Below are 25,796 nucleotides of genomic sequence, written 5' to 3'. Positions count from 1 at the left end.
TAAACTAACCTCGGTTCGAGATAAAATTACAATTGTACACTGACCGATAAAGGACACCTTGCGAGTACAATAATACAAAGTTATTCCTTGAAGTTGTGATTTCAGCAGAAAAAGGTGACCTGCAAATATCAGCTGTTTCGTGACAAAGTCTTGGAGATTGGGTAATACTGAGTGCGATGCGTTCACATTCAGTTCAGACCTGCCGAATGTTTTTATCAGAACTGACAACTTTGTTTAGTTTGTATCCCATGGGTCAGAACAGAGTCAAATTCAAAGTAACGGTCAAGTTTATTGCCAAATGCACAAGTACATGTCCACACAGCTGCAATGAAAAACTTAGATTCAAGCAGCGTAACAGGACATATCAGCGGCGTCGACAGGGAAATATTAATAAAGGATAAATGCAACCTCTTGATTCTCTAATTCTAAATTGCTCAGAATATAAGCATATGAACAAACCCTTAAAGTAACTTTGACCCTATTTTATTAAGATGTGCTTTGTGACAATCAAAAAATTTCTCAGGAGTTTAGGCTCATGAAGCTTCTAATGTCCTCTATTTGCCTAATTTGAAGTTGTATTGCTGCTGTGGAGGGACTTGAAAACAGACCGTTTGTTATTTAGACCAACACACACAAAATACCGGAGAAACACAGCAGTTCTGGCAGCATCTATGGAAAGGTATTAACAATCGACATCTTGGGCCAAGACCCTTCATCAGCATACCCTCTATGATCAATCCGGATGAATGGTCTTGTCCTAAAATTTTGGCTGTTTATTCCTCTCCATAGATACTGCCCGAATTGCTGAGAACATCCAGCAATTTATGTGTGTTAATCTGGATTTCCAGTATCTGCAGAATCTCTTGTATTTATATTAGCTAGACAGATGTTCACCTTGGCTGCCTAGTAATTTTGCTGTACACCACCACTCTATCCTGTAAGGCAGGGGTCCCCAACCTTTTTTGCAGTGCGAACCGGTTTAATATTGACAATATTCTTGCGGACCGGCCGACCCAGGGGAGTTGGGGGAGAGGTACTGTTGCCAACGGACAAGAGCAGCAGTCAAATACGTTGGGTTTACCCCCAAAAGACTACAATAACCATGAACCTTTGCGCGGGCACCAGTGCGCATGTGTGACCTGCGCATGTACCTACTGATTATTTTCCTGCAAATCGTTTTTGGCAATTCTGCTGAGTGGGGGGTGTTAATCACGACCGGAATATCGGTGATCAGTGACTAATACACTCAATTTCATTTCTAAAAGGGTTATCTAACGAATTTAATAATAAACAGCGCATATTTTCCTCGCATGAACATAGTGATAAGTCAATTATCAGGGGAGGACAGGGGAGCTTGAAGTAAGTATTGAACGAACTTCCAGTAGACGTGGTAGAGGCAGGTTCGATATTATCATTTAAAGAAAAGTTGGATAGGTATGTGGACAGGAAAGGAATGGAGGGTTATGGGCTGAGTGCAGGTCGGTGGGACGAGGTGAGAGTAGCTTTCGGCATGGACTCGAAGGGCTGAGATGGCCTGTTTCCGTGCTGTAATTGTTATATGGTTATACAAGTAAGTCAGTAGCATCATAACATTTTAAGTAACGTTTGGATATTAAACACACAGCACATATTTTCCCGTATGAAAATATAAAATCATTGCAACACACCAATATCGCTGAATCAGTGGGAGCCCTGGGCTTCTTTTCCTACAACAGGATGGTCCCATCTAGGGGTGATGGGAAACAGCGATACTGTACTCAAAGGGGGTTCCTCATGTCCAGACTATTCCGCAATTTAGTTTTCCTTGCATTCATTGCAGAAAACTCCGGTTCGCAGAAATATGTTTTAAGCAATGTTTTCAGTGCTTTTTTGCCTATCTCAGGATATTTAGCCCTGACATTGATTCGGAATGCCAGCAGAGATGTTATGTCAAACATACTTTTCAGCCCGCCATCATTTACAAGCTCGAGGAGTTGATCTTCTTCCCACGCTGACATGGATGACGTGTGCGTAGTGACCTCACGTGCGTTCAAGCTCGACAGTGGCCATGATAGGGAATGAGGAAAGGTGCAGCCGACTCATATCACCAAATCATATCGTTTCCTCACGGCCGGGTAGCGCATGCTTTGTGGCCCAGTACCGGTCCGCAGCCCGGTGGTTGGAGACCGCTGCTGTAAGGTATTACATCTTGACCGCAGGTTGTGGTCTCCTCTGTATTGGAGAAACTGTATGCAGATTGGATGATGACAGCAGAATATCTTCAATCAATCTTCAGGAATACCTCTGAGCCTCCATTTCCTCCTCACTTCATTTTCCATCCCACTCACTCTCTCATAAGGGTACAAATAGATGTGGCTACTATATTATTGGACTCTTAATTCTACCTCTCTCACTTACTTACTACTGCCTAAGAAGTGACTTAGATCCATGCCAATTTGTCTACAAGAGCAACAAGACTACAGCTGATGCCAACTCACTGGCACTTCATTCAACTCTGGAACATCTGGACAGCAAAGACGCATAGATCAGATTGCTCTTTATAGACTGCAGTTCGGCATCCACAACCCGGGGTCTAGATGTAATACCTCAAAACTAATCAACAAGCTCCAAGATCTTGGTCTCAATACCTCCTTGTGCAATTGGATTTCATTACTTGCAGACCCCAGTCAGTTCGGATTGGCAACAACAACTGCTTTATGATCCCCATCAGCACTGGTGCACCACAAAGCCCTTTGCTCAGCCTCCTGCTCTACTCACTTTACACTTATGACTGTGTGGCTAAGCACAGCTCCAATGCCATATTCAAGTATGCTGATAACACCACCATCGTAGGCCAAATCAAAGGTGGTGATGAATCAACATATAGGAGGGAGACAGAAAATCTGGCTGAGTGGTGTTATAATAACAATCTCTTACACAATGTTAGCAAGACCAAGAAACAGATTGTAGACCAAGAGAAGAAAACCAGAGGCCCAGGATCCAGGCCTCATCGGAGGATTAGAGCTAGACAGGGTGAGCAGCTTTAAATTCCTAGGTGTTATTATTTTGGAGGAACTGTCCTGGGCCCATCACATTAAGAAAGAACAACAGCACCTCTATGCTCTTAGGAGTTGTAGAGATCCAGCATAACATCTAAAACTTTGAAAATCTTTTGTAGATGCACAGTAGAGAGTATATTGACTGGCTGCATCACATCCTGTTACGGAAATACTAATACCCTTCAACAGAAAATCCTACAGAGATTAGTTGATATTGACCTAGAGCCACCCAACCATGGAGTATATTTACACAAAACGCTGCAAGAGGAAAGCAACATCAGCAGGAACCCTCAAAATCTAGGACATGGTGTCTTCTCACTGCTGCCCTCTGGAAGAAGGTTCAAGAGCCTCACGACTTTCACTACCTGGTTCAGGAGATTTACTATCCACGAGCCATCAAGCTCTAGAATCAAATGGTTCAGCTTCATTTTTCCCATCATTGAAATGTTCCCACAACCTATAAATTCACTTTCAAGGACTCTTCATCTCATGTTTTCAATATTTATTGCTTATTTATTTATTAATATTACTTCTTCTTTCTGTGTTTGCACACTTTCTAGTATTCTATACTCTGGTTGAACGTCCTAGTTGGGTGTTGTATTGATTCTGTTATGGTTATTATTCTATAGATTTATTGAGAGGGCCCATAGGTTGTATATGGTGTCATACAGTATATGTACTCAGATAATAAAATTTACTTTGAATTTTGATAAAGGAATCTGTAAGTATGAACTCAAAGTGAGCACTTTCAAATTGTTTTAACAGTGTTTTGTTTTGAAACAGCGTTCTATTAAAATCTTGATTCCATTGATGATGTTTATATTAAAAATTCATCATTAAAATATTATGATGCCATTGTGTCTAAACCATTCTTCGACCTCTTCAATGACAGTTCCACAAGTCTCTTCATCACCTTATTCTTCACAAGTTTATCATATTTTTTTTGAATTTGATCAACACTGGATTGATGGAGATCAGAACATTCTTACATTAGCCAAGATGAAGAGTAACAAAGCATTGTGATATTGCGTCCATGTTGTTTCCACTTTCCTATTGGAAACTCCGTATTGATCCAATGACTTTCATCCATAGGTATAACCAATATTTCAGTCCCTTGGGTAACTGGACAAGACATGTGATGAAAATGATACGAAGTGTACTTGTAATCTGTATTTCCATCCAGTACTATCCATCATGAAAACTATCCATGATGCTAGATGGGCTGCTTTGAGTATCTCAGAAACTGCTCATCGCCTTGCATATTCATGCACAACAGTTTCTAGATTTTATAGAGAATGGTGTGAGAAACAAAAAAAAACACCAGTGAACAGCAGTTCTGTGGGTGAAAATGTCTCGTTAATGAGAGGTATCAGAGGAGAAAGGCTAAAGTGGTTCAAGCTGACAGGAAGGTGTCAGTATTTCAAATAACTACACAGTAAAACAGTGGTGTGCAGAGGTGCATCTTGAACGCACACACATCAAATCCTGAAGTGGATAGGCTACAGCAGCAAAAGACCAGAAACATACACTCAATGACCAATTTACTAGGTACATGAAGTCAAAGTTACCTGTAAGGTGTGCTACCAACATACAAAGGAACTTAAACTGCAGACAAGAGGTTGTCACCCTCTACATCGTTAGGACTGTAAATATATTTCATTATCGTACACAATCACATTACCTTTTGCAGTTTCTGCTGCACATGCTGTTAACAATATGGCCTTTATGATTATTTGTCTGCAGATCTTAGAATACATTTATTAATATTGTTTTTATTGAAGAAATTATTCCGTGCAAACAAGTTGTTGTCACTGGGGAAAAATTACACAGCACAACATTTTTGCACACATTGGTCATTACAAATTGAAGGGAACATTGCAGGATGTACTTAATAAAGTTGCAACTGTGTACATAAATACTAATTATTGTGGGATTGTACACAAAGCACTAAATAATTAAGTGATAAAAATAGATTAGCTATCAGACAAACAAAGCAAAAGCTCTAGACAGATTACATGTTGGGGTATCACATTTTAGAGCAAATATAACCACAATTAAGGACTGATAGGATAAACTATAAGGATAATTTCCATCACCTAGGCCTGTGTTCAATTGAACCTTGACATTACAATGATGTATAGATACAAATGGATATAAGTTGGAGGAGGGGTATACCAGTGTAAGCATTTTGCATGTTACAAATTTAGGATATTTGCAACTCTTTTCACTCAACTTACTTCAGCTACTTAGTCTAGAGCTGGATTCCAAACTGGGGTCTGCAGAACCCCTGTTTAAAGGTATTGATCCACAGCATAAAGAGGGTTGGGAACCCCTGGTCCAGAGGGATAATTGGTTGATGAACATTGATAGATTGTCGTTGAGCAAACATGTTAAGGTTAATGCACACAATACATTGATCGAATCTGAGTGACTCAACAGGTTTAGGGAACTGTGTGGCTCATTCCTCTTCATATCACTTGATATTGCTGCCCATTTGTCTGCAGATGATATGTGTAAATACATTTTACCTGCACATTGAAACTACTTGTTCTGTACTGCAATCAGCATCAAAGATATATTTGACACTGAACATTGACCTTTCATGCATAATTTTTAGACCAAAATTTCACTAGGATTCATGAGTGATAAAACTAATTAGACCGACATGAAGAATCATTAAAATCAAATAACTTTCAAAAGAATATTTCTTTATTCATAGATCAGCTGAATTAGTTTGTTTTCTCTTACACCTCTGGTCACTTTACTCTTTTACATCGCCTGTTTTCCCAGTGAAATATGGATCAGGTAGTTGGTGATTTATTCTCAAAATAACCTTTGCTAAATTCATGCAATCTGGAAAGAAGGTTCCATGCATTAATTTCAGAAAAAAATCAATTACTTATAAAAAGCATAAAACACCATATCCCAACACAAGATAATGTAACCTCACTCAGTCTTTTGCTTTCTTCTACATGTAATACAACAAACTTTCTTCAGTGCTACAACCACCAGCACTGTGAGCATGAGGAACATGGACAACAGAAAAACCATCACATCCACACAATAGTAAGTGTACCAGGGCAGCCGGTAGGATTCAGATTGCAAATGCCCTGCTCCTTTGTGTCGGGCAACATACTCAATCCAGAAAACAGCTCTCTCCATTGGCGACTCTGGTTGATCCCGGTGGAGAGCAGAGAGTTTCTTCATGTTATCCCGGTAAAATGTGCCGTTTATCACCTCATTAAGCACCTGCAATAGATCTGCTGAATGAATAGTTGCAACATTAAGCATCTTTGCTGCACCTCGGGATTCAAGCCGGACTACATTGTCAAACTGGTCAAAAATAAGAGGCATGCCAATCACTGGCACCCCGTGGTAGATGGCCTCGTAAATGCTACTGATACCACCATGAGAAATGAAGACTCGTGTGTTGGGGTGTCCCAGAAGGTCGTTCTGAGGGATCCATTTTGTCAGTAGTGTATTATTACCTATATTGGGAAGGATTTCTCCATCGTATCTCCAAATAACCTTCTGGGGTACTTGAGCGAATGCCTCAGCTATTTCCATTGCAATCTGCTTTGGTAAGGAATCAATAACGGATCCTAATGACATGACAATAAGTCCATGCTTCCCTGAGCTTTGAACAAATTCTTCAAACTCTGCCACTAGTGGTCGGGCTGGTTTACACTGGAAGCCTCCAATGTACACAATATTTGGCATGGTGGGTCTTGGGAATTCAAACACAAAATCGACTGTCATCAGCACCACATCAGCCCTCAAGAGAAGTGTTTGGATGTCTGTGTCTGGTCCCAGATGTCGATGACAGATTTCATTATGAATTGGGTATATAAATAATTTTGCGGTGACGAGCTGAATAAGATATTGCACAATGTTTTCTGTTCTCTGGAGAAAATTCATTTTGTCTGTAAAGTGTGTGTCTGGATAGGGGATGTAAGAAAGTGGCAATGGGGCAAAATGAGAATGAGCTTCTCCAATACTATGCCATCGAACATTATACACCATCGGGACTTTTAAGTAATAAGCAAGCATTGGACCAGCAACTAAAACAGGATCTGTAAGCAATATCTCAAAACTTGCATTCTTCAGTTGGTTTAACAAGCTTTTGTTTTCAAATATTGCACTGGTTTTATTCTGAAGCAAGCTATGTAAATAATACCTGAAAACATTTGAATATAACTGCAACTTAATTTTGCCCCATGTTGTCCAACCATTCTGGAAGCTTTCCAATGAATTTTGCACAAGCAATTTAATCAGCAATTTGATAGGACGAGGTTGTTCAATGTATTTTTCACTTTTAGTCGTTATGAATTCAAAGAGATCTGGTCTTTCTTTTATATACAAATTTGATGAGTAAGAAAGCACTGTGATATGGTGTCCATGTTCTTTTAGTTTTTCTATTAGTATCTCCATAATGATCCAATGACTTCCATCCACGGGCACAACCAATATTTTAGCCCCTTGTGTGACTGGACAAGGCAGCATGATGAAAATGCTAAGAACACATGCAATCTGCAATCTGCCTTTCCATCCAGGACTGTCCATCTTGAAAATAGCTGATCACACCGATCCTGTTGTAGAATTAATTAGAAATGTTGGTAAGCATAATAATAAATAGGCAACAAAACTATTTTACATATAGTTGTATGTTTTCTTGTCGCCACTTTAACTCTACTCACTGTATGGACACTCCCGGTTGTAGCTGAATTTGAGCGACATACAACATACAAGTATAATTTGGAAGCAGAACTCAGCTGCACAACTAGGTCACCTTTCTGGTTCAAGGGTGACAAGCTACAACAGGGATAGTGAGCAACAGGTTCTTTTCCTGAGCTCAAAGAGCAAGACTTTGCATTGCAAATACCAGAGTAAAGCCTGATTTATACTTGTGCGTACGGGCTACGCTGTAGACCTGATTTATACTTCTGCGATGCCCTAGCCATAGTGAGCATGCATTGTTGTGTCAGCATCGCTCTGCAATTCACCGCCAAAACGCTAGTTGGCGGTGGGGTTTCTATGCCACTGTGCTGAGTTTCTTCGTGAGAGACATGGACGAGGAAATACATTTCAAATATTTTTGGATGTCAGCAGGTAGATCTGAGTATTTGGTTCATCATCTCCAACCATTTATTTTGCATCAGTGTACACACATGGCGGAGAAAAGCAACTGGAAATGCGTAGGAGGAAATGCAATGCTACCAAGCAGACCAATCACAGTTATTGCGGTCTGCATCACCACAAGTTACTTTTTAGGGGAGGTGCACGTCACCCTATGGCGTAGGGTACGCGGTACCTATGGCATACAATTGACGCAGAAGTATAAATCAGGCTTTACGAGGAGTGGTGGAATGGAAAGTTCTGACTTTTAGTGCCCCATAGCAACAAATCCTGATCAGGAATGTATATCTTCCACCACAAAGACCTGAGATTCCCACTGTTACATTTTCTGGTTTGGGATATCTTGTAATGTTTGTTCATTTCATCCTCTCAAGGTGAGAATGGGGGAACATCTGAGTTATACAGCCTGTAACATTAAAACATAGGTAGCTATTGTAGGACAGGCCATATTTTGAAGTGTGTGCTGAATTTATGGTGATATGGTTAAACCACAAAGATAAGGAAGCTGTAAATTTGAGCTTCATCGATATACACTCAGAGGTCACTTTGTTAGGTACACCTATACACCTGCTCTTTAATACAAATATCGAATCCAGCTTAAGACAGTGCGGCTGAGGATGAGCAACGACTTCATGGTGGTTTTCAAAGTAAGAAATAAAACTAAATATTTTCTTAATAACGTATTTCCTATAAATATTCATGGTACACGGTCACTGTAAACAATGAGAAAGCAAGGCTGAGTTGAGGGTCGAAGTGTGCATACAGGAGCAAGGACAAGGCACGTTCAGACAGAGTCAGAGTCGAAGCAAGTGGAGTGGAGGAGACTCAGAGCCCTTGCACCAAAACCGGTAGTGAGAGATTTGCTCGATCTAAGCGTCGGACTAATTTGGAAATATTGGGTATGGGCCGAAGTGTGGCGGGTAGAGGGGGGAGGAAGCAGCGGGGGCGGGGTGGGGGAGCGGGGTCTAGGCCCTGAGTGTATCGATGCAGCTGGTGCCAGACTTTAAGAGAGGAATGAACCGATCTTCGGAGGATTTAAATGCCAGGCCAGATGATTAATATGGCAGGGTGTCAGGACTGGAGGCAAGGATGGGCCAGTTCTGCTTGCCGCTCTGCAACATTGACTCCACTCTTTGCTGAACTGAGGCTGAGGCTGTGGGCCTGCTCCGGCCCGTCTGGGCTCCATGTCTGAGGCTGTGACAGACATCCCACCTCTTCCGGAAGTTCCGGGAGTCTCTCGCATATCGATAGTGGTTCCCTGATGCCCGGAAATTATATACAATATCCCGGAAATAGCTTTTTTTGAGAGGGAGAGCAAGCATCCTGTTTGGTCTTTCTTTGTGCTAAGAGTGGTCTCCAACCACCGGGCTGCGAGGAAACGATATGACTTGGCGATATGAGTCAGCTGCACTTTTCCTCATTCCCTGTCATGCACTTTTGAATTTTAACGCATGCGAGGTCATCAGTGACCCAAGACGTGCAAAGGAATGGGTCCGTGACCCATTTCTGAATGTCCCAGGTGCATCATCCATGTCAGCGTGGGAAAAAGATCCACTCCTCGAGCTTGCAAATGATAATGGGCTGAAAAGTATGTTTGACATAACATCTCCGCCGGCATTCTGGATCAAAGTCAAGGCAGAATATCCTGAGACAGCCACAAAAGCACTGAAAACGTTGCTTCCATTTCCAACATATTTCTGCGAAGCGGAGTTTTCTGCAATGAATGCAATGAAAACTAAATCGCAGAATAGACTGGACATGAGGAACCCCCTTCGAGTATCGCTGTCTCCCACCATCCCTTGATAGGACCGTGCTGTTGCAGGAAAACAAACCCAGGGCTCCCACTGATTCAGCAATATTGGTGTGTTGCAATGATTTTATATGTTCATACGAGGAAAATATGCGCTGTGTGTTTAATATCCAAACGTTACTTAAAATGTTATGACGCTACTGACTTATAAGTGACTTATATTTCAGTGGTCCCCAGCCTCCGCGCCATGAAGAATACAGCAGTGGCCGGAACGCACCCAGCACATCTTTAGGATAGGAGCCAAAATCAATAAGCTAATTAGTTAGGTACCAGCTGGCACATAAATGTTGGCCCAGATCAGAGGCGACAATCAATTAGCTTGTTTATTTCGGCTTTTTACTTAAAGGTGTGCTGCGTACCTTCCGGCCACCACTGTACCTCTGCATTCTTTGCGGCTCAGAGGTTTGGGACCACTTTTATAATTGACTTATCACTACATTCATGCGAGTAAAATATGCGCTGTGTGTTTAATATTAAATTCCCAGGGGTCCCCAACCTTTTTTGCAGTGCGGACCAGTTTAATATTGACAATATTCTTGCGGACCGGCCGACCCGGGGGAGTGGCGGGGAGTAGGGTTGCCAACGGACAAGAGTAGCAGTCAAATACGTTGTATTTACCCCGAGAAAGACGACAATGTCCATGAAGCCTTGTGCGGGCACCAGAGCGCATGTGCCCACCGATTTTTTTTCCTGCAAATTGTTTTTGGCGATTCTGTTCGGCGGGGCGGGGGTGTTGTTACTCGCGACTGGAATATCGGTGATCAGTGGCTAATACACTCAATTTAGTTTCTAAAAGGGTTTATCTAACGAATTTAATATTAAACACACAGCGCATATTTTCCTCGCATGAATATAGTGATAAGTCAATTATCAGGGGAGGACAGGGGAGCTTGAAGTAAGTGTTGAACGAACTTCCAGTAGAAGTGGTAGAGGCAGGTTTGATATTATCATTTAAAGAAAAATTGGATAGGTATATGGACAGGAAAGGAATGGAGGGTTATGGACTGAGTGCAGGTCGGTGGGACTAGGTGAGAGTAGCGTTCGGCACGGACGAGAAGGGCCAAGGTGGCCTGTTTCTGTGCTGTAATTGTTATATGGTTATATAAGTAAGTCAATAGCATCATAACATTTTAAGTAACGTTTGCATATTAAACACACAGCACATATTTTCCCGTATGAACGTATAAAATCATTGCAACACACCAATATCGCTGAATCAGTGGGAGCCCTGGGCTCCTTTTCCTGCAACAAGATGGTCCCATCGAGGGGTCATGGGAGACAGCGATACTGTACTCGAAGGGGGTTCCTCATGTCCAGACTATTCCACAAATTAGTTTTCCTTGCATTCATTGCAGAAAACTCCGCTTCGCAGAAATATGTTGTAAGCAACGTTTTCAGTACTTTTGCGCCTATCTTAGGATATTTAGCCCTGACTTTGATCCGGAATGCCAGCAGAGATGTTATGTCAAACATACTTTTCAGCCCGCCGTCATTTACAAGCTCGAGGAGTTGATCTTCTTCCCGCGCTGGCATGGATGACGCGTGCGTAGTGACCTCGCGTGCGTTCAAGCTCAACAGTGGCCGTGACAGGGAATGAGGAAAGGCGCAGCTGACTCATATCGCCAAATCATATCCTTTCCTCACGGCCGGGTAGCGCATGCTTTGCGGCCCGGTGGCTGGGGACCGCTGCATTAGATAAGCCCCTTTAGAAACGAAATTGAGTGTATTAGCCACGTAAAGTGACTTATACTTGACTTTTCACCTATATTCCGGTTACATTTAACACCCACCAACGCCACCCCCCACTCCGTCGGCCAGTCCGCAAGAATATTGTCAATATTGGTGCAAAAAACGTTGGGGACCCCTGATTTAAACTAGCTGGCTAGCTGCCAAGGAGCTATGCTATTGATGTCCTAGGTGATGATGCCAAACTCCCTGCAGACTTGCTTAAAGTTGTAATTGAATAAACATGATAATATAATATAAGTACATATTTTAATGTCACATTTGTGCATATACCCAACTTGGTTTACAGATTAGACAAAATCTCTAACCAAACTATTACATACACCCTTGGAGGTCGACGGGGGGGGAGTGGGGGGGAGATATGGGGTTGTGGGGGGCGGGGGCGCTACCTCACTGAAATGAGTTTTTGCAGGGTGGGACGTCTGCTGTGGGCCTGCTCCGGCCGGTCTGGGCTCCATGTCTGAGGCTGTGGGCCTGCTCCGGTTGGTCTTGGCTCCATGTCTGAGGACTGAATTTCGTTCTAAATGCTTTTTGCTTACTTTCATTGCTTGCACCTAATAAAGTGGCCACTGCGTGCCTAACTTTAACTATTGCTGAGAGGAGAGGATGGGATAACTTTGCCAGAAAGTATCACTGAAGCATAACAAGTATTACTGCTGATGAATTACCTCAGTGCACCATGTCAATATTGTATATGTGGTCATGTGGATTTGGTGAGACATGAAAACTGTCCCTTGGTTTAAGCCTGAAACTAGAACTTATTTTCTCTATCCAAAGTTACTTTGATTTTGTAAGATAGGTGAGCCAGGTTGGTGAGGAAGGGGAGATGAAGTGAGAAACTGAGAGGTCATATGTGAAAAAGGGTAAAGGGCTGAAGGCGATGGAATTTGATAAGAGAGGAGAGCAAACAATGGGAGGTCGGGAAGCAGGAGGGGCACCAGAGGGAGTTGATTGGCAGGTAAGGAGAAGAGAAAAGTTAAGAGGGGAAACATAATGGGGAATGGAAGAAGGGGGGAGGGGCATAAATGATCAGAAATTAGATAAGTCAAGGTTCATGCCATCAGGGTGGAGGCTACCCAGACAGAATTCACACCTGAGAATGGCCTGATCTTGCAGTACAGGAGTCCATGGATGAACATGTATGAATGGGAATGGGGATTGGAATTAAAATAATTGTCCACCATATACTCCTTCTTATTACAGACAGAGCAAAAGTGCTCAACAAAGCAGTCCCCCATTGACACTGGGATCTCACTGATGTAGAGGAAGCTGCATCGGGATCACCTGATACAGTAGAAGTGTTGCCTCTCCTGGAAAGACTGTTTAGGGAGGTGAGGAAGGAGGTGAATGGGCAGGTGTAACCCTTCTTCTCTTGCAGGACTTGTTTCTTCAAGGACTTGTTGCCTGCTTGTGCCTTTTCTTCACAGACAAAGGAAGGAGGGACTCTTTGAATGACAGGTGATGCTCAGCACAGAGAAATAAATGGGAGGTCAGATGATACAGACCTCAGACACATGATCTGGACACTGAATGAGCATCGTTGTGCCCGCAGAGGAAGTGGGTTTTAGAGGATCGATCAGGTGGATTGATTCACATTGCTATTCCACTGCTGAAGAAGGGGTTGACTGGTGGGGAGTTGTCTATGTGTCCACCCTTGCCGGGGTGATAGCTCCACCACAGGAAATCCAGTCCCCCTGGTTAAAGTCATAGTCGGTGACTTGCAAAGGATTTTGGAGGATGACGAGAAGATCGATGGCATCAGCTCACCTGAAGACTCAACTCACTCTCTCTCCCTCTCTCTCTCTCTCTCTCTCTCTCTCTCTCTCTCTCTCTCTCTATCCCTACTCAACTAAATACCACGAACTGAACTGAACTGAACTTTACTCAACATCGTAAGACTGTATCATTTTACCCCAAGACTTAAGGAAGCTTGGTTTTCATACATATATATTCCACACTTACTTTTATATATAATCATTGCTAACCTCTGTGATTTATTTACATTGATATTACTGTACTGCATAGTTACTAATAAATATTAGTAGTCTATAGCAATACGAGGCTCCAAAGTGGTTTCTGTTTCTGCTGGTTTCTTTATTCCCTTCACAGGGTACGTGACATAATTGGGGCCTGCGTCCGCGATATGAACAAATTGGTCAGGAGGCTGGTTCGAATTGATTGGGGGAAAATCCCTTTTGAATTTGGACTTTTGATTTGGTTGTGTGGAAAAACAGCAGAAATGGATGTTAGAGACTTTCTGAAATCACCAGACCTGGTGACTTTGAAGTTTGCTAAAAAGTATGAGTTGCGGGAAATTTAAAGAATTGAGAATTGAGGTAAAGAAGGGTGTGACTAAGGTAGAAATTCAAAGGAAAATAGTTGAATATTATATAGATAAGGGAACATTTGATGAGGAGGCGTTAGAGGTGTTCGTGGAAGGTGAACCAACTGAGGATGAGCTTCAGCTTCTGTTGGAAATATTAAAGAGGGAGCATGAATTGAAATTAAAACAGCTCGAGAGAGAGGTCAGAGAGACACAAAAAAAACAGAGGGTCCATGAGGCTAGAGAGGCAGAAAGACAGAGACAGCTCGAAAGGGAGAAATGGCAACGTGAAGATCACGTGGCAGAAAGGCAGAGACAGTTTAAAAGGGAGAGGTTGCAGCAAAGAGGTTCAGAGTCGGACACTGATGATTTTTACAGCTCAGAAGGGCTAGTTTTGTGTGATGAATTTAAGTGTGGTGTTCCTGATGAGGGAAAGGTATACCTAGTGGCAGAGCATGCCCCTACCCTGCAGGGGTCTATTAAGAAAGCAGACAAAGAAATTTTAACCCATGAGGTTGAGTTTACTCCAGAAGGGAGTTGGCCAGAGAATAGCTGGGAGGTTCGAGATGACCTTGAATTTGAAACTGGGACAAGTGATGACAGCCCAGAAGAGCTAGTTGTTCCGACTGAATGTGTTCAGGTCGTTGAAGTACCTGTGAGTACTGAACCTTATGTTGAGGCTCAGTTAAAGTCTGAGGTGTCTGACTTGGTTGAAAGGGAATGCAGACCCCGTGTGTCAGATGATCTTGGTTCAGTGGAATGTGAGGGTTCTCAGTCATTTGTAATAGACCGTGTTTTAAAAGCTGGTGAGGTCAATGTTGCTGGAAATAATGGGGAAAGTGCTGTTCCTGGACTTTTGGATAAAGTGCTGGAAAAGATTGGATTGGTTGCGCGACCTTTGACCCTGCTTGCAGGATGCCAGACATCCCAGCTCTCCCGGAAGTTCCGGGAGTCTCCCGCATATTCATAGTGGCTCCCTGATGCCCGCAAATTATATACAATGTCCCAGAAATTGAATTTTTTGAGAGCGAGCATGAGAGAACGCGCGAGAGAGAGCATGCGCAAGAGCGAGAAAGCAAGCGCGAGAGAGTCAGAGCGAGAAAGCGAGTGCGAGAGAGAGTGAGACGAGAGAACGAGAGCGAGTCAGCGCAACCACGAGAGAGAGAGAGCGAGAGTAAGAGCAAGAGTGAGAGAGTTCCAAAAACAGTCAGAGTGGCAGAGTGTTCCAAAAAAAAACGTACGTCACCCCAGACGAGACTGAAGTGTACCCCTGCCTAATAGGGGTCAAAATAATGACAGTGTTGCTCGCTGCACTGTTTGCAACAGTGACTTTTCTATTGCCCATGGTGGGTTAAGACTGTAAACCACATGTTGAAGTGAGTTTAACAGGTGTCATTCGTTCATTAGCATAGCTAATGTTATTTAAACTGGCTGGCTAGCTGCTACGGAGCTACTCTATTGCAGACATCCCACCTCTCCCAGAAGTCTCCTGCAAATTGATGGTGCTACCTCCCTGAATTGAGTTTTTGCAGGGTGGGATGTCTGGGATGCGCTAGTTTGTTGCATTTTGTTTGGACATTTGGAAGTAAGGAAGGTCGTGCTGTTTTTCAGTTTAATGTGATGGAAGCAAGGCGTAGTGAAGGTCAGAGAAGGATGATAAAGAGATTGTTTGGCCTCTTTCATATTCTCATCAGCCTGATGATGATGCAGAATTTGGTAAACAATGGAGGCATGTTGACAACTCTCCAAGATAAGAGTGTTTCAGCAATTCAGCTGATGAGCAAAGCTGCTGTTGAGTTCTATAGCAAGACCAGAGGTTTAAATTATGATGTGCCACAGACTTTTCTACCTTCTGGATTTCAGCAGGACTTAGAGGGTAGTACAATTGATAAGGGTAAGGTGTATAAGAGAGATTTGTCTTTGTTCAGAAAGGAATGTATTGAGGAACAGAAGCTAGATTCTGAAATAGTGGCTTTAAGGGAGGTGGCTCTCACAGGAGAGGAGGTTTAGAGAGAGTCAGTGTGGGATGTTACCTTGAAGATGGGGTGTTGATGAGGAGGTGGAGACCAGCCACTGTGCCTGCAAGTCACATGGTGGATTTGAAAGGTTGCAAGGCTGAAATTTTAAACATGGCTTACAGTAAGCCTTTAGGTGGACTTCATTGTGGGAGAAATGAGGAAAATTGGAACGAAGGGGTTCCCCTCTTCTTATTTAGTGTTGGAGACTCGATTCAGAAGGCAGTGAAGGGTAATTTGTTGGAACCTGTGTTCAGTTACAGGCCAAAAGGACCTTTGACCCTACTCAGAGAACTCTGGAAGGGATTTAGTAAGCTTTGTAACTTTGCCAAGGAAAGTTTACACAATGGTCGAGTCAAAATAAGACACTTGTTTACTGGAATTGCAGCTGGGAGAATTGTTATAGTACAAAATGGCATCGTGAAATCTGATAATGGAATGGAAAGGCATGTTTGCCCACTGAATCTAGACTCCCCAAAATGTCAGAATTCCATTATTTTGAAAAATACTACTGATAAGGTCCACCAGTTGGACCCAAAAGCAAAAAAACAAGTAAAAGAACTAATTGGTGTTTTGAAATGGTGCACAGGTGCTGTGCATCACATCATTATGAATTTAGCCCAGCCTATGAAATGGTATCTTCACAGAGTGAACTTTGAGAGAAGTAAAATGATTGAACAAGCAATTAGAAACAAGAAATAACAAAGAAAGAGAATGGATGACTGTATTGATAGAGTGGGGAAGGCTAATTACCTTATTAACATTGACTTGTTAAAAGCATACCCGGGTGTTCCTTTAACAGAGAGGGTTAAAGAGATATCAACATTTCTCACACCATTTAGACTGTATGAATACAATGTTTTACACTTAGGGATGAAGAATGCTCTAGAAACATTTCAAAGAATAATCAATTCTGTGATTGGAGGGCTAGAAAGCACAGGAGTTCATATCAATGATTTAGTGGTCTGCAATGACACATGGGAAGAACATATTGCAGCTGTGGAAAAACGGGTTGATAGACTTTCTAAGGCCAATCTTACGGTGACCCTTGCTAAAAGTGAGTTTGGCCATGCCACAGGGTTATGTGGTGGGCCAAGGCCAACTGGCTTCTGTACAGGCCAAGGTTCAAGCTATTGCTGAAGTTCCTGTTCTGACCAGCAAGAAAGCTTTGAGAAGGGTTTTAGGAATGGTTGGGTATTATCGTAAGTTTTGGAAGAACTTTGCTGACATCGCTTTCCCCCTAACAAAGCTCCTAGGGAAGAGTGAAAGATTTGAATGGAGTGACCTTTGCCAGGAGGCATTTGACCGTCTGGAAACCATCCTGTGTCATCATCCTGTGCTCACAGCACCGGATTTTTCAAAGCCATTTTCTATAACAACAGGTGTCAGTGACGAAGCTGCTGGGCCAGTACTGTTACAGAAGGGAGTGGATGACACTGAACATCCAGTAGCTTATTTCTCAAAGAACGTTAACGTACACCAGAAAAATTATTCAGCTGTTGGAAAGGAATTACCAGCACTTATTCTGGCTTTACAACATTTTGAGGCCTATGACCAGAGACCTCAAAACCTGTCTGTTGCTCAGAGACCAATTGTGGTTTACATGGGTTATAATCCGTTCATGTTTCTAACTAAGATGAAGGATAAGAATAGAAGGTTGTTAAATTGGAGTCTGATATTGCAAGAAGGTGACTTAAAAATCAAACATGTGAAAGATACTGACAATGTTATAGCTGATTAGTTATCCAGATGTAAAGTTGAAAACTGTAACCATTTTTGATTTGTCATCTGATGTTTTTTCCCTGTATTCTTTAAAACCCTGTGATGGACATTTAAAAAAAAATCGTCCACGACAATTTTTTTTCCCTGTGGAAGAGGAGTGTGAGGGGATCCAGGAGTGCCTCTATTAACTGTTTGAAGAAAGACAGAGAGAGACATTTATCATTCATGGTTTGTTTGGAAAGGAGAGAGAGACAAAGATTAACGGTTGGACTGTCACTTCAAGGCATTGGAAGTAACTTTCCATTTTTACTGAGCTTGGAGTTGGAGACAGCACCAAGCAGCTCGTAAGTTGCTATGGTGACCGAAGGTGGTGTTATTTAATGGACACTCGGTGTTATGATTTTCAGCAGGTTGTTGATATTTCTCCAAGGACTTGTTGCCTGCTTGTGCATTTTCTTCACAGACAAAGGAAGGAGGGACTCTTTGAATGACAGGTGATGCTCAGCACAGAGAAATAAATGGGAGGTCAGATGATACAGACCTCAGACACATGATCTGGACACTGAATGAGCATGGTTGTGCGCACAGAGAAAGTGGGTTTTGGAGGATCGATCAGGTGGATCGATCAAAATTGCTATTCCACCGCTGAAGAAGGGGTTGACTGGTGGGGAGTTGTCGATGTGTCCACCCTTGCCGGGGTGATAGCTCCACCACAGGAACACCGGTCCCCCTGGTTAAAATCACAGTTGGTGACTTGTAAAGGATTTCGGAGGATGACGAGAAGATTGACAGCATCAGCTCACCTGAAGACTCAACTCACTCTCTCTCTCTCTGTCTCTCTCTCTCTCTCCATCACTACTCAACTACATACCACGAACTGAATTGAACTGAACTTTACCCAACATCATAAGACTGTATCTTTTTACCCCTAGACTTAAAGAATCTTGGTTTTCATACATATATATTCCACATTTACTTTTATATATAATCTTTGCTAATCTGTATGATTTATTTACATTGATATTACTGTATTGCGTAGTTACTAATAAATATTAGTAGTTTATAGCAATACGAGACTCCAAGGTGGTTTCTATTTCTGCTGGTTTCTTTATCCCTGTCACGGGGTACGTGACACTGTTTGAGATATCCTGTAAAGATTGTCAATTTCATCCTCTCAGGGTGTGAATGGGGAACATGTGGGTTACTCACCCTCCAGCAGTCATAGGTAGGGAGGCACAGGACCTCTGTCGGACAGGGCACAGCCCAAAGTCTAAATTGAAGGTGATATAGTTAAACTTCAAAGAGATAAAAAGCTGTAAGTACCAGCTGAGTTGAAAGACCATCTCTATCTAGAACCAGAACCAGGATTACTATCACTGGAATATTACTGTTTTTCTTTTTGCAGCTGCAGTACAGTGCAGGGCATTAAAATTACTATAAGTTACAAATAAGTTAGTAAATACATAATCACCATATGAATAGAGAAATTCAGAAATAGATAAACAAAGTACATATAGATAGATAGTGTGAAGGAGGAATAGAGAGGTCGTGGGGTCATGGAACATTCAGAAATCTGATGACGAATTGAAGAAGCTGTTCTAAAAACCTGAGCGTGCACCTTCAGGATCCAGCACCTCCTCCCTCATTGCAGCAATGCAAAGAGGGCATAACTGTACACAATACTCCAAATGTAACCACAGATTCATCTTATATAATCGCAAAGTAACTTCCCTACTCTTAAACTTGATGCCCCAGCTGGTGAAGGCTAGTATACTAAATGCATTCTTCACCAACCTGTCTACTTGCACGTCCATCTTCAGTGAGCTATGCCCTTGTATTCCCTGGTTCCTCTGTTCCACAGCCCCCATCAGTACACTAGCATGAACTCTGTATGTCCTACCATGCATTTTCCATGTCCAAAATGCATCATCTCACAGATATGTAAGTTAAATTACATTTGCAGTTCCTCAGCTCATCTCTCGAAGTGATCCCTGAAATTCATTAAAATTTGCTTCATTATCAAGAAGCCCACAAAACTTTGTAATTGCACTGGAGCTGTTAATCATGTCACGTACATTCATATTCCAAATAATTTATATTTATCATGAATAACAAAGATTATAATGTAAAGGAACCCTTAGAGGGCAGTGATCATAATATGATTGAATTCATACTGCTGTTTGAGAGGGAGAAGCACAAGTCACGTGTATCAGTAGCGGAATGAAATAAAGAGATTTTGGACCAGTGGAAAATGATGCTAATGAGGTATTAAAGGGAGATAAAGAAATGGCAGGTGAATTTAATGGTGTGACAAGAATACACATAGATGTTAGCTGTCCTGTGTGATTAGCAGTTGGTCTGCCACCTGTCTTCGGGACAGAGAGAGATAGGGAAGACAATGGAGCAGCATTTGGAGATGTGTAATGAAGGGACGGGAGAGAGAGCTGTCTGGAGCGGCTCCCCCTTTGAACCCTGAACTGTTTGAAGTGATGGACAGGCGATTCCCCAGCAGGGGGATAAAAAGGGACAGGTTCGCTAAGGCAGGACACACACGACACCACGAGGTAACGAGACCCTGGAAGCGGTGGCCCCGCCCCCAGCAAGTCGGCGGGAGTCATTTTGGAAGGCTGGTTGCGGAACCAAGCCACAGACGCACAGGGTGGAAAGGTACGATCAGCGGGAACCCGGTATGTGTCCACCCTCGCTTGGGTGCCGGGTTCACTGCAGAGGATCGACCGCATCTGGAGGAGGGGTCACAGTCGGTGACCTCAGGTGACATCAGAAAGGACTCGCCCGAAAGCTGCTTGTGAGCAATATTGCAGGTCTGCGTCTGGAAGCCATTTTGAATGATCATTCGTTCTTGTTCTCTCTCTCCTTCCCCCCACATTGTCCATCGCCATGGCAACGATTACTGCGAACTGAACTAAATTGAACTGGACTTTGTGTCTCTTTGAAATTGGTCATTTACCCCTAGACAACGATAGAGCTTGATGGATCCTGTTATCTTAATTCTGTGCACATGTGCGTTTATCATTGCTGAACTGTTGCATTTATTATCCTTTCGATTACTGTGTTGCTTGTTTCTTTAATAAACCTTTCTTAGATCTAGTAATCCAGACTCCAACTGAGTGATCCATTTCTGCTGGTTTGGCAACCCAGTTACGGGGTACGTAACAATGGGTACTTTGCATCTGTCTTCACTGTGGAAGACACTAGCAGTGTGCCAGAGGTCTGTGATTGTCAGGGAGCAGGAGTGCTATTATAAGGAAAAAAAAGCCGGGAAAACTGAAAGTTCTTCAGGTGGATAAGTCACCTGGACCAGATGGACTACGTCCCAGTGTCCTGAAAGAGGTTGGTGAAGAGATAACGGATGTATTGGTCATAATCTTTCAAGAATCACTTGACTCTGGAATGGTCCTGGAGGACTGGATGATTGCAAATGTCACTCCACTCTAAGAAGGGAGTAAGGCAGAAAAAAAAGGAAATTACAGCACATTTAGCTAAACCTCAGTGGTTGTGAAAGTGTTGGAGTCTATTATTAAGGATGAGGTTTCGGGGTACAGTACCTGGAGACTAATGATAAAATAAGGTCAAAGTCAGCATGGTTTCTGTGAAGGGAACTTTTGCCTGATAAATCTCTTAGAGCTCTTTGAGGAAGTAACAAGCAGGATGGACAAGGGAGAGGCAGTGGATGTCATTTACTTGGATTTTTAGTAACCATTTGATAAGGTGCCAAACATGAGGCTGCTTAACAAGATAAAGTCCAGGGCATTACAGGACAGACACTGGCATGGATAGGGGAATGACTGACAGGTAGGATGCAGCCAGCGAGCAGGGCCTTTTCTGCTTGGGTACCGTTGACATGTGGTGTTCCTCAGGAGTCAGTATTGGGACTGCTACTTTTCACATTGTTTGTCAATGGTTTGGATAATGGAATTGATGTATTTGTGGCAAAGTTAGCAGAAGATTCACAGATTGGTGGAGGGGTAGGTAGTCCTGAGGAAGCAATGTGATTGTAGCAGGACTTACACAAATTGGAAGAATGCGCAAAAATGTTGAAGATGGAATACAGTGTTGGGAAATGTACAATAATGCATCTTGATAAAAGGAGGAATAGTGTGGAATATTATCTAAATGTGGAGAAAGTTCAAACATCAGAGTCGCAGAGGGACTTAAAAGTCCTTGTGCAAGATTCCCAGAAAGTTTATTTACAGGTTGAGTCTGTGCTAAAGAAAGCAAATGCAATGTTAGCACTTATTTCAAGGGAAATGGAATATAAAAGCAACGAGATAATGCTGAACTTTTATAAGACATTAGTCAGGCCACAATTGTTGTATTGTCAATAGTTTTGGGCCCCATATCTCAGAAAGGGTGTGTTGTCATTGGAGAGAGGCAAGAAGAGGTTCACAAGGATGATTTTAGGAATGAAAGGGTTAACTTATGAGGCGGTATGGCAGCTCTGCGCCTGCACTCACTGGAATTTAGAAGAATGCATGGGCATCTCATTGAAACCTACCCAATGTTGAAAGGACTGGATAGGGTGGATCTGGGAATGATGTTTCCTACCATGGGGCTGTCCAGTACGAGAGGCCACAGCCTCAAAATTGACGGGTGACCTTTTAGAACAGAATTATTTTGGCCAGAGACTAATGAATCAATGGAGTGCTCTGCCACAGATTGCAGTGGAGGCAAAATCTCTGGGTATATTTAAGGCGGAAGTTGATCATTCCCCTATTGGTCAGGGCATCAAGAGATATGGTGAGAAGGCGGGTGTATAGGGTTGAACGGGATTCGGGATCAGCCATGATGGAATGGCGGAGCAGACTCGATGGGCTGCTCCTAATTCTACTCCGATGTCGTTTGGTCTTATGGTCTTATAACACTGATCGGAGGTCCCCCACGCCCTCCAGTTGGAGAATTGACATTCTGCTTCTTACCCCACACGAGTCATATCCCCTCAGTCAGAGAACTGACTCCCTGCTTCCTATCATCGAACCAGGTCTGAATCCATCTCAGTAGCTCCCCCTGAATCCCATGCGACCGAACCTTCCAAAATCGGACTGCCACGTAGAACCTCGTAATCTTCTTAATGAAATTAGACATTCTCCACTGCCCTGATTTCATGAATTCTTATAGTTATTTCCCTGAAAAGCTTCAAAGGATTTCGGAGATGTGACCTCCCAATCAGCTGTGCTGAATGAACTACTTCCCTTCATGGAACTTACATTGTCGACTCTTGCTCAGTGGGCGCTGGAAATCAGTATTTCCGTTCCGTAACATCTGGCCTGAGGTGGCAATTTTAATATGTTTCTACACAACTGCATTCCAAATGTACTCAGTCTCAAACTGGTTATAAAATGCATCTAAACTAACCTCGGTTCGAGATAAAATTACAATTGTACACTTACCGATAAAGGACACCTTGCGAGTATAGTAATACAAAGTTATTCCTTGAAGTTGTGATTTCAGCAGACAAAAGGTGACCTGCAAATATCAGCTGTTTCGTGACAAAGTCTTGGAGATTGGGTAATACTGAGTGCGATGCGTTCACATTCAGTTCAGACCTGCCGAATGTTTTTATCAGAATGAACAACTTTGTTTGGCTCGTATCCCATGGGTCAGAACAGAGTCCAAGTCAAAGTAACGGTCAAGTTTATTGCCAAATGCACAAGTACATACGCACAGCTACAATGAAAAACTTAGATTCAAGCAGCGTAACAGGACATATCAGCGGCGTCGACAGGGAAATATTAATAAAGGATAAATGCAACCTCTTGATTCTCTAATTCCAAATTGCTCAGAATATAAGCATATGAACAAACTTTAAAAGTAACTTTGACCCTATTTTATTAAGATGTGCTTTGTGACAATCAAAAAGTTTCTCAGGAGTTTTGGCTCATGAAGCTTCTAATGTCCTCTATTTGCCTAAATTGAAGTTGTATTGCTGCTGTGGAGGGACTTGAAAACAGACCGTTTGTTATTTACACCAACTCACACAAAATACCGGAGAAACACAGCTGTTCTAGCAGCATCTATGGAAAGGTATTAACAATCGACATTTTGGGCCAAGACCCTTCATCAGCATACCCTCTATGATTAATCCTCATGAAGGGTCTTGTCCTAAAATTTTGGCTGTTTATTCCTCTCCATAGATACTGCCCGAATTGCTGAGACCCTCCAGCAATTTATGTGTGTTAATCTGGATTTCCAGTATCTGCAGAATCTCTTGTATTTTTGTTAGTTAGACAGATGTCCACCTTGGCTGCCCAGTAATTTTGCTGTGCACAACCACTCTATCCTCTAGGGTATTACATCTAGAGCCAAGTTTATGGTCTCCTCTGTATTGGAGAAACTGTATGCAGAATGGATGATGACTGTAGAATATCTCCAATCAATCTTCAGGAATACCTCTGAGCCTCCATTTCCTCCTCACTTCATTTTCCATCCCACTCACTCTCTCATAACACTCCAAATAGATGTGGCTACTATATTATCGGACTCTTAATTCTACCTCTCTCACTTAATTACTCTTGCCTGAGAAGTGACTTAGATCCATGCCAATTTGTCTACCGGAGCAACAAGAGCACAGCAGATGCCAACTCACTGGCTCTTCACTCAACCCTGGAAAATCTGGACAGCAAAGATGCGTAGATCAGGATGCTCTTTCTAGACTGCAGTTCAGTGTCCACAACCTGGGGTCTAGATGTAATACATCAAAACTAATCAACAAGCTCCAAGATCTTGGTCTCAATACCTCCTTGTGCAATTGGATTTCATTACTTGCAGACCCCAGTCAGTTCGGATTGGCAACAACAACTGCTTTATGATCTCCATCAGCACTGGTGCACCACAAAGCCCTTTGCTTAGCCTCCTGCTCTACTCACTTTACACTTATGTCTGTGCGGCCAAGCACAGCTCCAACGTCATATTCAAGTATGCTGATAACACCACCATCGTAGGCTAAATCAAAGGTGGTGATGAATCAACACAGAGGAGGGAGACAGAAAATCTGGTTGAGTGGTGTTATAATAACAATCTCTTACACAATGTTAGTAAGACCAAGAAACAGATTGTAGACCAAGACAACAAAACCAGAGGTCCAGGATCCAGGTCTCATCGGAGGATTAGAGCTAGGGAGGGTTAGCAACTTTAAATTCCGAGCCGTTATTATTTCGGAGGAACTGTCCTGGGCCCTTCACAATAAGAAAGCACAACAGCACCTCTATGCTCTTAGGCGTTGTGGAGATTCAGCATGACATCTAAAATTTTGAAAAACTTTTGTAGATGCACAGTAGAGAGTATATCGACTGGCTGCATCACAGCCTGCTACGGAAACACCAATGCCCCTTAACAGAAAATCCTACAGAGATTAGTTGATATTGACCCAGACCCACCCAACCATGGAGCATATTCACACAAAACGCTGCAAGAGGAAAGCAACGTCCATCATCAGGAACCCTCAAAATCTAGGACATGGTGTCTTCTCGCTACTGCCCTCAGGAAGAAGGTTCAAGAGTCTCACGACTTTCACTATCTGATTCAGGAGATTTACTATCCACGAACCATCAAGCTCTCGAACCAAATGGTTCAGCTTCATTTGTCCCATCATTGAAATGTTCCCACAACCTATAAATTCACTTTCAAGGACTCTTCATCTTATGTTTTCAATATTTATTGCTTATTTATTTATTTGTTTGTTTATTTATATTATTTCTTCTTTCTGTATTTGCACAGTTTCTTGTATTCTACACTCTGGTTGAACGCCCTAGTTGGGTGTTGTATTGATTCTATTATGGTTATTATTCTGTAGATTTATTGAGTGTGCCCATAGGTTGTATCTGGTGACATACAGTATATGTACTCAGACAATAAAATTTACTTCGAATTTTGACAAAGGAATCTGTAAGTATGAACTCAAAGTGAGCACTTTCAAATTGTTTGAACAGTGTTTTGTTTTGAAACAGTGTTATATTAAAATGTTGATTCCATTGATGACTTTTATATTA

At 42.4% G+C, this 25,796-nt stretch overlaps 1 pseudogene; it reads right to left on the bottom strand.

The window, feature by feature from the left end:
- Positions 1-5,725: 5,725 nt before the first annotated feature.
- LOC140209452 (UDP-glucuronosyltransferase 2C1 pseudogene) overlaps positions 5,726-25,796 on the bottom strand; it is a 55,288-nt pseudogene continuing 35,217 nt past the window's right edge.

This window comes from Mobula birostris, chromosome 14, assembly GCF_030028105.1.
Source record: "Mobula birostris isolate sMobBir1 chromosome 14, sMobBir1.hap1, whole genome shotgun sequence".
NCBI classification, from domain to species: domain Eukaryota; kingdom Metazoa; phylum Chordata; class Chondrichthyes; order Myliobatiformes; family Myliobatidae; genus Mobula; species Mobula birostris.
This window is presented reverse-complemented; position numbering and strand designations above follow the sequence as displayed.